Below are 13,958 nucleotides of genomic sequence, written 5' to 3'. Positions count from 1 at the left end.
AGCAGACCATTTTCATGGCATTTGCTATCTTGCATATGTCCACTCCTCTTGGCTTGAGATCAAATCCAATCTTTATATTTTTTTTATTGTCTACACTTAAAAAAAAAGAGACAGGATCTCCCTCTCTTCTCCCAGGCTAGACTGTAGTGGTGTAATCAGGGCTCACTGCAGACTCCCACTACCATGCTTAAGAGGTCCTCTGGTGTTAGTCTCCCAAGTAGCTGGGACTACAGATATATACCACCACACCCAGCTAATTTTTAAAATTTTTGTACAGACAGTGGTCTTGCTATGTTGCCCACGCTGGTCTTGAACTCCTGACCTCAAATGACTCTCCCACTCTGGCCTCCTGAGTCACTGTTCCTGGCCTCCTACCTACATTTTAGCTATAGGTTTGTTTCACTTTAAGGAATCTTAGTAGGAAAATTCATGGTTGCAAGAAAAGCAAACCAAAGGAGGACTTTTCACATTTCCTCGTGTGTTTTCACAAAAAGATGTGGCCACCTGTTAAGTGAATTTAGATGCAACTCAGTTACCCGAGGGAGGTGCTGGACCCTACAAGGCTGCAGGACTGGTTGGTCCAGCAAGAGCTTCAAAAGAAGGGGACTGCAGAGGAAGGGGAGTGCGTCCAGGGAGGAGAGAGGGAGGGAGAAGCAAATGGCTTTCAGCTGGCTCTTCTCAGCTGCTATTTGCAATGTGTGTATGCCTCTGACATGGCTATTTTTGGGTTTCTGAGTGGGGGAAAATGAAAGAAAAGACTTTTGCACAGCCACCCTTTGCCCTAGCCCCCCTTCCTCCCTCCAAAGCCCCCCTAGGGGATAGCAGAAACAGATCCTTGCGTATTCTTCATCCCCCCCACCACTCCGCTTCTGGAATATCTGTAGGCCTCACCCACGTGCTTGTCTCTTTATACAGAGCTGGGAAAATGTGGAGATAAATAAAGCCTCTATTAGGCAGGCATCCAATTCAGGGGTGGAAGGGGTGGGGGGGCAGGGAGGGGTCTGAGCCTCTGTCCCAATCTAGGAATGCCTGAGAAAGCTCCAGGGGCTGCAGGCTGCCTGGAGGTTGGAGGCTTCCCACAGACTCCTTTCGCCTGTGCTGACCAGGCGTGGCTGGGGCTTGGGAGCTGGCTTCTTTCCCACCGGGGACCCACAACAGGGCCTGGCTTCTCTCGGCCATCTCAAATGCAGAGAGGAGAATGGGGTTCTTGCTCCTTTCCCCTTCCTTCTTTCTTGATTCCCTCCTCTGAGTGTGGGCCTGCACCAATGCCATGCCAGCCCTCCAGACCCAACAAAGGCAGCCCTTCTCTTTCAACTCTGGAAACTCAGCCTTTCTTATTTATTCCATTCTAAGCCTGGAAAGAGAGGGAGATCTTATTTCCTCCCTGAGCTGAGGACTGGGGGAGAGAAGTGGGCTCTGTGGGGACAGGCCTGGGTGGGAAGAGACTCGCAGATATTTTTAGAGACATGGGAAGTAGGCAGGCAGTGGCCTTCTGGAGCCTGAAACATTCTAGTCCCAATTCCAAAAGGCCAAATGGGGTGGTGGAGAGTAAGGGGCCTTGGAGGTGGAGTGGGCAGGCATAGGTTCTAGAGAAAGAGGTTGAGGCTGAGTGCTGAGCTCCCTGTGACTGCTTTACCCTTTCCTCCTGCTGCCTAGTGGTTTCCTCACTTATCAAAAGATGGGTGAATCCTACTACTTGGCGTTGGGACCCTGGTGCCTGGCTCCAGCAGGAAACTTCCAGCGGCCCACTCTTGACAGAAGCAGCGCAGAAAGGTAACGGGAGTGTGGGGGCTGGGTGAAGGCCCATCACCCAGTTTCCTTTGCTGCTGGCTCTGGTTTGATGGTTGGAAGAATGAAACGGGATCTAAAATAAGATTTTTCAATTATCTGCAGGCTTCCAATGGGTCAGGGTACCTCATTTCTCATAGACCACAAATTTAGTCTTAAACATCTGTGTGGTGCCTCACTCAAAAAGCATCTCTCGACAGCCTAGGGAAAAGTCAGACAAATCTGAGGGAAGGATGTGGAGAAAGGAAAATAGGACAGTGAGAGACCCTGGGTGCCTCCTGCTGCTGTTGGGAGTAGGTTGGTTCTGGAGACAGGTAACTACCAGCTGTCTCAAACATGCTTGGAACTTTGCACTGGCAACTTTACTTCCAGGAATATTCTCTGAAGCACTACACTAACAAAGTAAAAATTTAAAAACAGCTTGTACATCCAAAAGTACGAAACAAAGGAATCAGATACAGCCACCCAATGGAATGCGGTGTAGCTATTAAAGACCATATGTAGAAGGATAGGAAAGGAACTGTGAGACAGAATTTGTTTTGGTTTTTCAAGAGACAGGGTCCCCCTCTATCACCCAGGCTGGAGTATAGTAGTGCAATCCTAGTGCATTGCAGCCTGGAAGCCCTGGCTTCAATCGATCTGCCCACCTTGGCCTACCACAGTGTTGGGATTACAGGCATGAGCCACCATGCCTGGCCAGAAAATTCTTATTAAAAATAACTGGTTTATTTTTAAATTCTTATTTTTAGGTCTTATGTAAGTATACAAATACACATCATACGAGAATAGATACATAACCACAATATAAACAGATTTTTATCTCCAGGTAGGGTTTAATGCGCAACTTTGTTTGCTGCATGCTTTTCTGTTTTCCCAAATTTTCACCATGAACCTATTTTACTTCTGACATTAGGGGGAAATCACTGCTTCTTTAGTCCCACTGCTTTCGCTGATCCTGCCTTTTACATGGGGCACTCCCTCCCTGCTCCACACCCCAAACTGTTCCTAGATTGTTTTTCCCCAGGGAGTTGCAAGGCTGCCAGCCTGCCTATGATACTGGGCAGGCACGTGTGCCTGTCTCAGTGCTTATGCTCCCTGTGATGGCTGGCCCATTGGTCTTCCCAACGAGATTCTAGAAGGCAAGGACACTTTTTCATATTTATTTTCCACCTTCAAGCCCCCCTGAGGCACAGAGCAAGCCAGCAATGGGTGAATGATTCCAAGTTACCTTGGTTTCCCTAGGCCCCAAAGAGAGTTACTGGGAAGACATTTGGAGTGAGGAAAAGGAAAATATATCAGTGCTCTGTGGCCCTGGGTAAGGATAGGGCCGAGCCCCAGATCTCCCTGATGGTATTCCTTAAGGCAGCCAGAGTATCAGCTGCCTTGATATTCCAGGAGTGGAACCTGTCCAGTCCAAAACAACAAGGGCCTTATTGTTAATCCCAGGTAGGTGATTGGGACACAACAGTGAATGGCCTTATTCACCAGAGGGAAATGAGAAACTGTCTCCTCTCCCTCCAACCTTTCTGGAATAGCAATCATCATTAACCCTAGGGTTTCCAACTAGAAGAATCTGGAATTTCAACTATTTATGAAAGTATCTTTTCCTCATAAAATTTACTCCAAGTTATTAGAGAAAATTATGGATGGTACATTTAATGGAAGATGCCAACACACACAGGTCCCCTGGAAGGCATGTGCATTGACACTCACACACGCACATATACCCTGCCAAGCACACACAAAGAGCTGCAACGATATGACCCACACAGGGAACAGTGTAGGAAAGGACAGGGAACAGTGGCATTGAAACAGGTGGGTGAGAGGCACAATGTGCCATGGTGGACACCAACATGTGTCAATAGGCTGCAGGCCGGTTCCTGACACACAGGGGGGCCTCCAGTTAAACACAGGTGACTGAACATATCAGAAAGTTCAATTTTCTGCTAAAACCCTAATTAATATGACCATCAAGTTGGGGGAAAGGTATAAAATCTCAAGGATAAAAAGCTGGAGATGAGACAAGAGCAGATATGAGATATCAAGTAAATTTTGAGTGGGAAGTGGCGGATACATGGAAAGTGGCCTGGTGGCTTGAACGAAGCTTCCCGAGGACAGCCAGGAGGAGGCAGTCTGGCACTGCTACAGACATGAGAAAGCTCAGGGCCTGGGGGCTCTAGGGGACTCCCACAGCAGGGGCAGGGCTGAGAGCAGGAGGAATGATCAGCACCCATACAAGAGCAGGCAGATCCCAGGGCCTGGCTCTGGCCAGAGAATCCTACGTACTGGCCAGCACAGAGGGCTTCCCTAGAGTCAGGGGCAGCAGGCACAGCTGAGGGGGCAGGCAAGGTAGAGGTGAAGGACTAACAGCAGGAAGGGTCCAAGAAAGTCTGCATCCTAAAAGTTGAGTCCCTCATCCCCAGTCCTTCTGCTGCCCATAGCTATGTCTCCCTAAAATGGAGATGAGAGAATTCCTATCAGAGAAACCAACTAGCCCAGAGAAAGATCTCCTAAAACTGTCATTCTCCATGTAATGGATATGAGAGGGCTTATACCTGGGGACATTCTAGGGTCTCTCCCAAAACAAACCAGTGCCCTGCCTGCCTGTCCTTCTAAGGCAAGGCCTACCTGTCGACATTTCTACACATACCCTAAATACACACACAGTCTCCTTCTGAAGGGTCAACACTCATTTAAGACAGCCCAAGACCAAAACAAACAGAAAGGGTACTAAGAGAATGAAAGTCAGACCAGAGACAGAACACAACTTCAAAATAACTGAAATGATTAGAGAAAATACTGCATCCATGAAACACAAACAGGATGCTACAAGAGGACACACGGAAAACACAAAACAAGCTCTAAGAAATTAAGAATTCAATAGCTGGAACCAAACCCTAACAGAAGGGTTAGAAGGCAAGGTTAATGCAACCTCAGGCACAAAGGAGCTATGCAAAAAGACAATAAAATTAGAGACTCTAGTCAGAAGAACTAATAGCCAAATAACAGTAGTTCCAGAAGCAAAGACCAGAAAAAATAAAAGAAATTACCAGGACAGGCACGGTGGGCAGATCGCTTGAGTCCGGGCATTTCAGACCTGCCTGGGAAACATGGTGATACTCCCATCTCTACAAAAAATACAAAAATTAGCCAGGCGTGGAGCCACATGCCTGTAGTCCCAGCTACCTGGGAGGCTGAGAAGGAAGGACTGTTTGAGTTTGGGAGGTTGAGGCCACAGTGAGCAGTGATAGCACCACTACACTCCAGCCTGGTAGACAGAGTGAGACCCTGTTTCAAAAAAACTGGCCATGTGCGGTGTCTCACACCTGTAATCCCAGCACTTTGGGAGGTCAAGTCAGGTGGATTACCTGAGGTCGGGAGTTTGTGACCAGTCTGGCCAACATGGCAAAACCCTCTCTCTACTAAAAATACAAAAATTAGCCAGGTGTGGTGGCAGGTACCTGTAACACCAGCTACTTGGGAGGCTGAGGCAGGAGAATCATTTGAACCCAGGAGGCAGAGGTTGCAGTGAGCCAAGATTGTGCTACAGTACTCTAGTCTGGGTGACAGAGCAAGACTCTATCTCCATTAAAAAAAAAAAAAGGCAATGAGGAAAGGAGAGAGATGATGAGTTTAGTTTTAAAAACTAAAGTAAAAAAGCCGATAACCAAAAAAACAAGAAAAAAAAAAAAAAAAAAAACTAAAGTGAAAAAGAAGGAAAGAAATTACCAGAGGAAGAAAATACAAGACACATTCTGGACCAGAAGGTCAGAACTTCTCACACTGAAATACACACAAGCATCTATCTTAATAAAAGAAAACGGATCCACACCAAGGCATATCTTCATGAAATTGCAGAACTCAAGGGATAAAGAGAAGCACCTAAAAGTTTTCAGAGAGAAAATTCAGTTTATTTGCAAAGGATCAAGAATCAGACCCTTGCACATGAACTTCTTAATAGCAATGATGAAGTTAAAAATGAACGACACCTTCAAAATTCCAAGGCAAAATTATGTCCCATCTAACATTCTAGAGCCAGTCCAGCTGCTGGTCAAGAGTGTGCACAGGACAGGCAACCTGAGACAGGCAAGGCCACAAAACCTTTCCTCTCTGTGCCTTTCTCAAAAGGTTTCACCAAATGAAGTAAACAAACAAACAAAAAAGGGGTTGGGGGAAGGCGAGGTGGGGAGACACCTCCCAGGATGAAGGTGAAGGTCAAGCCCAGATGGAGGACCATGCAGCCAGCCCAGAGGACAGCCAGAGCCAGTCTGGAACACGAGAATGGCTGGCTCTGCGAGCAATATTACCAGGAAAAACAAGGGTAGTGGGGCAGGAGAAAGAGCTAAATCCTATCTATGGTGTATAAAAACCAATAGATAATATCTCCTAAAACTCAAGAAGTAGCAGTAAAAACCAGTTATTTACAAACACAGAAGTAGGCACCGGAATATTCTGGCTAGAAGAGCTGGAATGGCTTCTTCTGGGAACAGGACTCAGGAGTAAGAAGAAATAGAGCAAGAGACTCTTTTAGTATAAGCTTTGTGGTTACATATCTGACTTTTTAAACTACTGAACGTACACTGTTTTGGAGAAAGAAAAAAAAAAGTAAAGCCCCTCGATGCTTTTAAAATTCCCATCTGGCCCATTTTCACCTTTCAAATATATCAGGGAGCACAGTAAGCTCCAAGGGTAAATACTGCACAATAGGGAGAAAAAATGGGTACATCTTATAACCTCCCCTCCGCCAGAAACAGTACCAACAACAACAACAACAAACTGCTGCCCCACTATCACACCAATGAGAAAACAGAGTAAGTTTTAAGGGGTCTGAGAGATTGCTCCCAAGGTCCTCAGGTCAAGCAGTTCTCACTTCTCTTTAAGTGGGTTCACATATTAAATTCTTCATTGGAAATAAAGACTGTTTCCCTAAGTCAAACTCCTCAGACAGGGCATCCACTACAGGAGAGTCCATGCAGAGGCTATGCAAAGATCCTTTCCAAGCCTCCAAGGCTGTTACAATTCAAACGTGACTTTGGGGGAAATATAAAGTTTAAACCAAATGACTGATGTGTTCTAAAACTAGGCAAATGCTCTTCTCTCAGCCAGGAAAAGGCTAACAATATATGGAGGAAACCAGCATAGCCAAAACTGCCACTTGTTTAACCAAAATTCAAATGTGTTATCTAAGGCTAAAGTTCTATATAGCAGCCCTCTTACCCTCTTTCCCCAGCCCTCAAGTTACTGCACAGGGTGCCTCGCAGCACTCAGGACTTCTCAAATGGCTGGTGAGTGACAGAACAAACAGTAAATGCACACTTGCATGTCTATTCCTTTCCACAGACTATGACCCCTGGTGTTGCCGTGGTACTCTCCTCAGTGGGGAGTACTCTCCAGTAAGGGCCACGGCAGAAGGGTGAGGCTGTGGTCCTAGAACACAAGCTGGATGTCCTCTGACATTACCTAAGTTGTCTTTCCCTGCAGAGTCTCTGTAGGAGACAGAGAGAACAAGGGTGAAATGATCCCAGGAGGAAAACTTGACTCTCCTTTCCAGCTCTGGAAAGGACAGGGCTTGCATTTACTTCAGCAACAGAAACACAGTGAGGGAGCTCGGTGCAGGGTCTCATCCCATGGGCTGAGGGAGAGAAAAATGGTGAATAGGAGCAAGCAAGGAAGAAGAAAAGGGTAAGGGAAGCCTTTGAGAATTCCCACCAACTGCGCTCTGGCTTCTCCCTCGTCCCACTCCCACTATGCTAAGAAGGGAGGGACTAGAGATTAGAAGTGTCCACCTTCCTAACCTGACCCTCAAGGACGTGGCTGTCATAGTGACATATTCTGCACAGCCTAGTGCCTAGTAAAAGTCAAGCAGATGACTAAGTGCACCTGACGTATTCATAGCCATTCCCCCTCCCTAAAATTCTAGTGCTGCACATTTAACACAACTATAACACCCCCCTTGGACCATGAGAAAGAGGAAGCTGAAGTCTGGTCACATGCATGATATGAATGAGGCTCCAGGTATCTGCCTCATTTTGTAGGGCTTACGCCGCCCATCTTCAGAGGAGAAAGAGGATGCCATGGGGAATATGGTGGAAAAAGCAACAAGATGGTACAGGCAGTCAAACAAAGGAAGCCAGGCAGGGCTCAGGGAGGTAAGCGGTTGTTCCCACAGAGGGCCCTGGCCTGACGCTGTGCTTCCACACCCCTCCTGTAGTGTGGGTCGCCACAGCACCACCCGAAAAGAGCACAAGTCCATTTACAACAATATTCAACTGCACCTCTCTCCCAGATGTCGATGTTTATATAGAATGCTGCCAGGTTCACTGAAGCAGGACTGTTTTCTTAACCTTTTCTCAGAGCACAAATAGTGTTCTCTTCTCCATCTTGGAATGTAGCCCCCAAGAAACAAGAAATCCAAGGCATTCTCACAACACACTTCCCACCTCTCTCCCACTGCAAGTCCACATCTCTCATCAGAGCCTCTCACCTCCCCCCTGCTTTGCACCCTTGGCTTTTCCTGGGGGAGAACTGCTTAGAGAGGCAGGGCCAGGAGGGCCACAAGGGATGTGGCATAGTGAGAAGGGCGCTGGACGAGGCTCAGTTGTCCAGCCATGGTTCTGGGACAACCAGCTGCCTGACCCTGGACAACACATTCCATTCAGACCCTAGTCACCCAGCAGCTGCTACACACTTGGGCATCTGCTGGGCTGGGCCATGAGGAGTGTCTCTCAGTTGCTCACAGCTCGCTGAGAACTGCCCTGTTCACACCAGTCTGGGCAGGGAGAGCTGCTGCAGGGAGGCAGGCAGCATCTGTCTCTGAAACATACTGGAAGTGATAGTGGAGACCCTAACTGCCTTCTGGTTTCCTCATCTGTCAAAGGTGAGGGCTGGACTATGTCCCCAAAGACCCTCCTTCCCAGACCTCCCCACACCTACCATTCTCATAGCCCCTTCAGGTACAACTAGAGCGGCGTCTGGGTCTGCTGCTGGGACCAGAATACATGGGTGGGTCTCTTGTTGACAACCTGCTAGAAGTCAGGGTGAGGCAAGCATGTCCTCCATATCCAGATGCAAGCCAACCCCCCAACCTCCGCCCACTACCCCCTAGATCTCCAAACCTCTGCTGCCTTGGGGGATGAAGTCAAGAGAACTCCTGGCTCTGTGCTCCCCTGTGGCTGACACGCTCCACAGGTGTCGGCCACCTGACAGCGTTACTGCCCATCGCCTGGCAGAGGTGTAAAGACCTGCTCCAGTTCATCCTAGCATATCTGAGATCTTCAAACATTAACCAGGTAAGGCTCCAAAACCCTCAGACCAGAGGGGTGCCTGGGCCCCAGCTCACTGAATAGGAATGGAGCCAGAGCAGCTCCACCCACCAGGTCTTCAACCTGTGGCTCAATGCAAGACCCCCAGCTCTCCCAGAGAAACCCTGACTTCGGGCAATTTACTGCTATTCTCATGGGACCATTTTAAGGATTAAATGGAAACACAGTGAGGACACTAGCACTGTGGTTGGTGTGTGGTTTCTTTTTACTTCTGCACTGATCACAGAGGCTGGTTCCAAAATCTGTACTTGGTATCTGGAGGAAGTGAGCCTTGGACTTCCACCCCAAGACAGCTACCACACCCTGCAGACAGACAGGGGACACCACTAATGAACCCCAGCACCACCGCTTCTCAGCTGAGGCCTAGGCATCACAAAGCACCCCCGGGCACCAGGTGTAACACTCCTGGGCTCAGAGGAAGACAATGACTCACTGCTTATTAGACTTTGAGGAGAAGCCTGTCTATCACCCTTCCATCGAGGCAGAGAACACACAGAAGCCCGAAAGCAAGCATTAGCTACCTGAGGAAGGACTGAGAGTGGGGGATGGGTCGTGGCTGTAAGACCCTTCTGCCCCCGAGGGACAAGCCTGCCTCAGTGCAGCTGGTTGAGGTGGGTCACAGCTGGGACAGCACAGTCCTTCAGAGCCTTGTGGCTCCAGGGAGTCTCTCTCCTCATCCACCTGCTCTGTCCCTGTCCCTTCACCTTTGTGTCCCACGGGCTTGTTCACACACCAACCACAGGGCTAGCATCCTCACTGTGTCTGTATTTAATTATTAAAATGGTCCCAGGAGGGGAGTAGTAACTTGCCCAAAGTCAGGATTTTTCTGGGAGAGCTGGGGGTCACCAAACCTGTCTGTACCTCACAAGTGAGAAGTAAACACAAAACCAGTCTCAACAACACCACAACACTGCTCAAGGACAAGGAGTATTTTCCATTTCCCCCTCTCCCCCTGGGGCTGAATCAGTGAACAGGAGGCCAGGCATGGTATCCGATGCCGCCTACACACTGAGGGGCTCAGCTCCCAAGTTGACTTGAGTCAGGGCAACCTTCAAAGCTTTGTAGTCCCAGGCTCTACAAACTGGGGCATAAGTCACTTCTCCATCGCCCCCACCTGTGGAGGGGGCTGGCTCTTCCAGGTCTTTTCCTATAATGACATTCCCTGATCCTGCTTCACACTGAAAACACAAATGCTCTGGAAGGCGGTGACACTGATATCCGGGTGGGGATTGTGTGTCCATCAGAGCAGTCTCTGGTGGCCCCGTCTTCCTTTTTCCGTTTCTCATGCCTATACCGCATACCTGGCAGCAGCTCCCACAAGTCCTACTTAGCCCTGCTGAATTCCCCTGAACAGCCCTGCTGAGTTCACACCGGAGCACCTGTAATCCCAGTTACTTTAAAGGGTTAGGTAGGAAGATCACTTGGGCCCAGGAGTTCAAGGCTGCAGTGAGCTATGACTATGCCACTGCACTCCAGGATAGGTGACAAAGCAAAACCCAATCTCTAAAAAATAAAAAATGAAACAAAAAGGCATCCAGATTCTGATCTAACAGGGAGACAGAGGAAAATGTGACAAAGAGGAGAAGAAAACGTGACAACAGGAGCAAGAGACTGTAGTGGTGACAGAAGAGGCTTGAGCTGAGGAAGGCAGGTGGCCACTGGAGTCTGCAAGCAGTGGAGAGGGGATTCTCCCCCAGGACCTCAGGAGGAAGCTGCTGCGCCCAAAGTCGTACTCATTTTGGACTCTCAACCTCCAGACCGATCAGAAAACAAAGATGTGCTGTTTTAAGCCACTAAGTTTGTGGCAACTTGTTACAGTGGCCACGGGAAACAAACACACCTGCCATGTTGTATGTTGGGACCGGCACCCCCACAAAGGAAGCCACCCTGGAGTTCGAGTCTGACAACTGCAGGCAGGTGTTTGTGCATGACTGGTCTGTGCCTGCGTGTGGGCTGGACCAGCCCTCAGGCCAGTACACGGACACCTCCTTCCTAAGGTCCCTGCACTGCTGACCTGCATCTCTGAGATCCCACCAGTGCAACTGCTCCCCAGGCTTAGAGAATTTTCCCCACCACAAAGAAAATAACCTTCCTGGCCAAAGAAAAGATTCTTCTGAAAAACGGGTCTTGTGGAGGCCAGAAGAGGATAAGACACTAACATATTACATTGCCTGCCACAAGTGGAGCCTTATGTGGATCAGCTCATCAGACTGCTTTTGGACATATTTCCCAGGAATGCCCCAGGCAAAAGACATGGCAGGTGGGGATCTGAGTAGGGGGCAGAGCAAAGGGATGCCTAAAACGTGAGCGTGTGCAAGCTCACGTGAACACACTAGCACCAGCCACATGGCTTTGATTTTTCAACCTTAAATGTTTTCTGCTATAACTCCCATGAAATGACTTTTTTTGTTAAAGAAGTGAAAAGGGCTCACATATTACTGAACCCAGCCAACCAACGCCTTCATAACAGATCCAGAGAGAAAACTCTGTTCAAACTTCTCTGGATAGCGGTGACATTTTCCAGCTTGAAAATGTAACACGATTGTGACCTTTAGACAGCATAAATGTGTGTGCCATCTCATGTGTAATTTCTTGTAGAACCAGCTTGGTTCTTCTCCAATGTCTCCTTTTGGAGTTGTACCTGATTTTATAACCAGTTTTCATCTGATCCACTGAGGAATGGGATGATTTTGCTTTTGTTTCTTGGCCAGGAACTGCTTAATCCTGAAAGTCTTGTGAGAAGACATGGCGAGAAATGGAGTAAAGCACACACCACAACAGCGGAGAAAGGAAGAGAGCGAAATGACCTTTTTTTTTTTTGACAGTTCTTTCCCTGCTGCTACTTAGCTTCCTAACCAATTATTCCAAGCTTTTCACTTTCTTAATACCTAAAGTCATTTCTCTCTGTGTGGGAGGGAGACGCCCAGCCCATCATCACAAGCCTTCATGCTGCAGGGCAGCGTCACAGCTGCTGCAAAGAAGTCCACCCACAGCTCTGAAGATAGCCCAGCAAGGGTGCCAATCAAAGCCCGTCTTCCTGGCTGCCTCCCCAGTATGGGGTGTGGGCCACAGAAACCCCTTCACTTCCTCACATCACTGAAAGAGGTGTGCACATGGCAAAGGTGTGGACAGAGAGCACCTCAGTGGACAACCAGGTGGAACCCTCTTCAGCCCCTTGATAATTAATTGTGGGTGACCAGCAGTCACTCCACTCAGGCAACACAGGGAAGGCAGAGAGAGAATGTGGGTATCTAATTAGGGCTTGAACATAGGCGGGAAGCTAATCCCTATTTTGCTGTCCTTGACTCACCACTTACGTAATGGGAAGGTAAGCACACTGGACAGTCTCGATGAGCCAGAAGGTGCTCACTGGGCACCTCAGTTCACCAAATTCTCAGTGTGGCCTGAAATTCAAAGAAAGGAGACTTCTGGGGGAGGCCTACATAAAATATTTATACCAGAAACTCAAGCACGAAAGAGTTGGGGAGCACAGCTGCCCGATTCTCCAGCCCTGTCTATGCAAGCAGACACCAGTGCTGCCTAGAGGCACTCACTGCCCAGTAGAGATTCTCATGGAAGTAAGTACAAGGTGCTCTCCATGACTTCACCCCACTGTCTCCCTCTTCCCATTCCTTGACAACCTTGGACTAAACCATGCTGACCATTGCTAAAACTCACAATGTGACAAGATGAAAGAAACGTCTGTGTCATTGATAGACTTCATGGAACAAAGCTCATCTCCCAAGTCTCTAGGGAACACCAGTTTAGCCAACGATAAGTTAGAGGATTCAGTTTCTTACTCTCAGTAAAAGTCTACTTGATATTTTGTGTCCTTTGGGTTAGATAGAAAATCTAAATATTTGTCAATGGCAGAGAAGCGAAAGACTTAACAACTTTTCAGAAAGTTACTTCTCAATATTAGTAATTGTACATGTCACTCGAAGTCACTATGTGAAATAACATTTGAAGCCTATCATTTATAAGATTTGCTTTCATCAGAGTTTTAGGAAAACACCTACACCCAGTAAAATCCCCAGGCAGCAGTTTTAAAACACCAAAGCTTTCTTCGTCTGTCTTTAAACCGATTCCACATCCATAAAGAGAATTCCTGAATAAACGTGGTTGGCAAATGAACCAAATATTCGAGGTCTTGGTTGGCGGCCTGACCAACTTGCCACTCCTGTTGATCTCATATTGCATGCTTGATTAATAACCATGAAATGGTGAATACAACGTCAATAGGAAAGCGGGGAAGACGGTCAAACAACACCCTTGCCAAACACACACACATGCACACATGCCCACAGACTCACACACCCCAATATATAAAGCCACTCTTAAAATGTTGGGAAATACAAAATGTCTCCAACAAAACCCCATTAAGTTACCGGGAGGGAGCAGGATTGAAGATTAGTTCCCTTCTCCCATTCACATAGCTACAACTACATACTTGGGAATGACAACAGCTGCCATCTCCATGGACCTACTGCAAACCACCGAGTTAACAGTCCATATAAATGTTTATAAGTTTAGTTTAATTCTTGTAACAACCCTGCAAGAATTAGTAGGAATCATTTAGACTTTACAAATAAGTAACTTTTGCAAGATCATAAAGAAGTGATGTAAGAGTTGTCATTTCAAAGCTGCCTGTGACGCTAAAGCTCAAGCTCCTTTTGTAAAGTCACAGATTTAGCTGATAAACTGTAAAGCCCAGACTTAAGAGTTGTTTAATTATTCAAAGCCCATTGAAATTTTCATCTCTTCTGTGGGTTCTTGACTTGTTCTAGACAATTTTTTTTTTTTTTTTGAGACAGAGTCTTGCTTCATCACCCAGACTGAAGTACAGTG

At 47.5% G+C, this 13,958-nt stretch overlaps 1 protein-coding gene, 1 long non-coding RNA gene and 1 pseudogene across 15 annotated transcripts in view; 1 reads left to right on the top strand and 2 right to left on the bottom strand.

The window, feature by feature from the left end:
- MPRIP (myosin phosphatase Rho interacting protein) overlaps positions 1 to 13,958 on the bottom strand; it is a 155,248-nt gene that overhangs the window by 89,213 nt on the left and 52,077 nt on the right. The window lies entirely within an intron of this gene.
- LOC118153651 (uncharacterized) overlaps positions 1 to 13,958 on the top strand; it is a 36,920-nt gene that overhangs the window by 17,191 nt on the left and 5,771 nt on the right. Inside the window, exons 2-4 of one of the 6 annotated variants that reach the window (XR_013535326.1) lie at positions 1 to 1,773; positions 7,824 to 7,937; positions 8,894 to 9,077. The exon at positions 1 to 1,773 is cut by the window's left edge and continues 15,409 nt beyond it. This is a non-coding gene — a long non-coding RNA (uncharacterized LOC118153651). Of the gene's footprint in view, positions 9,078 to 13,958 lie in introns of all 6 variants that reach the window. The other 5 variants (XR_013535327.1, XR_013535324.1, XR_013535323.1 and 2 more) reach the window with 5 other exon arrangements.
- LOC108590071 (large ribosomal subunit protein eL39-like) overlaps positions 9,062 to 13,958 on the bottom strand; it is a 19,720-nt pseudogene continuing 14,823 nt past the window's right edge. Inside the window, exon 1 of the transcript XR_013535321.1 lies at positions 9,062 to 13,958. This exon is cut by the window's right edge and continues 14,823 nt beyond it. The product of XR_013535321.1 is annotated as a large ribosomal subunit protein eL39-like (transcript).

Source organism: Callithrix jacchus, chromosome 5, assembly GCF_049354715.1.
Source record: "Callithrix jacchus isolate 240 chromosome 5, calJac240_pri, whole genome shotgun sequence".
Classification (NCBI taxonomy): domain Eukaryota; kingdom Metazoa; phylum Chordata; class Mammalia; order Primates; family Cebidae; genus Callithrix; species Callithrix jacchus.
This window is presented reverse-complemented; position numbering and strand designations above follow the sequence as displayed.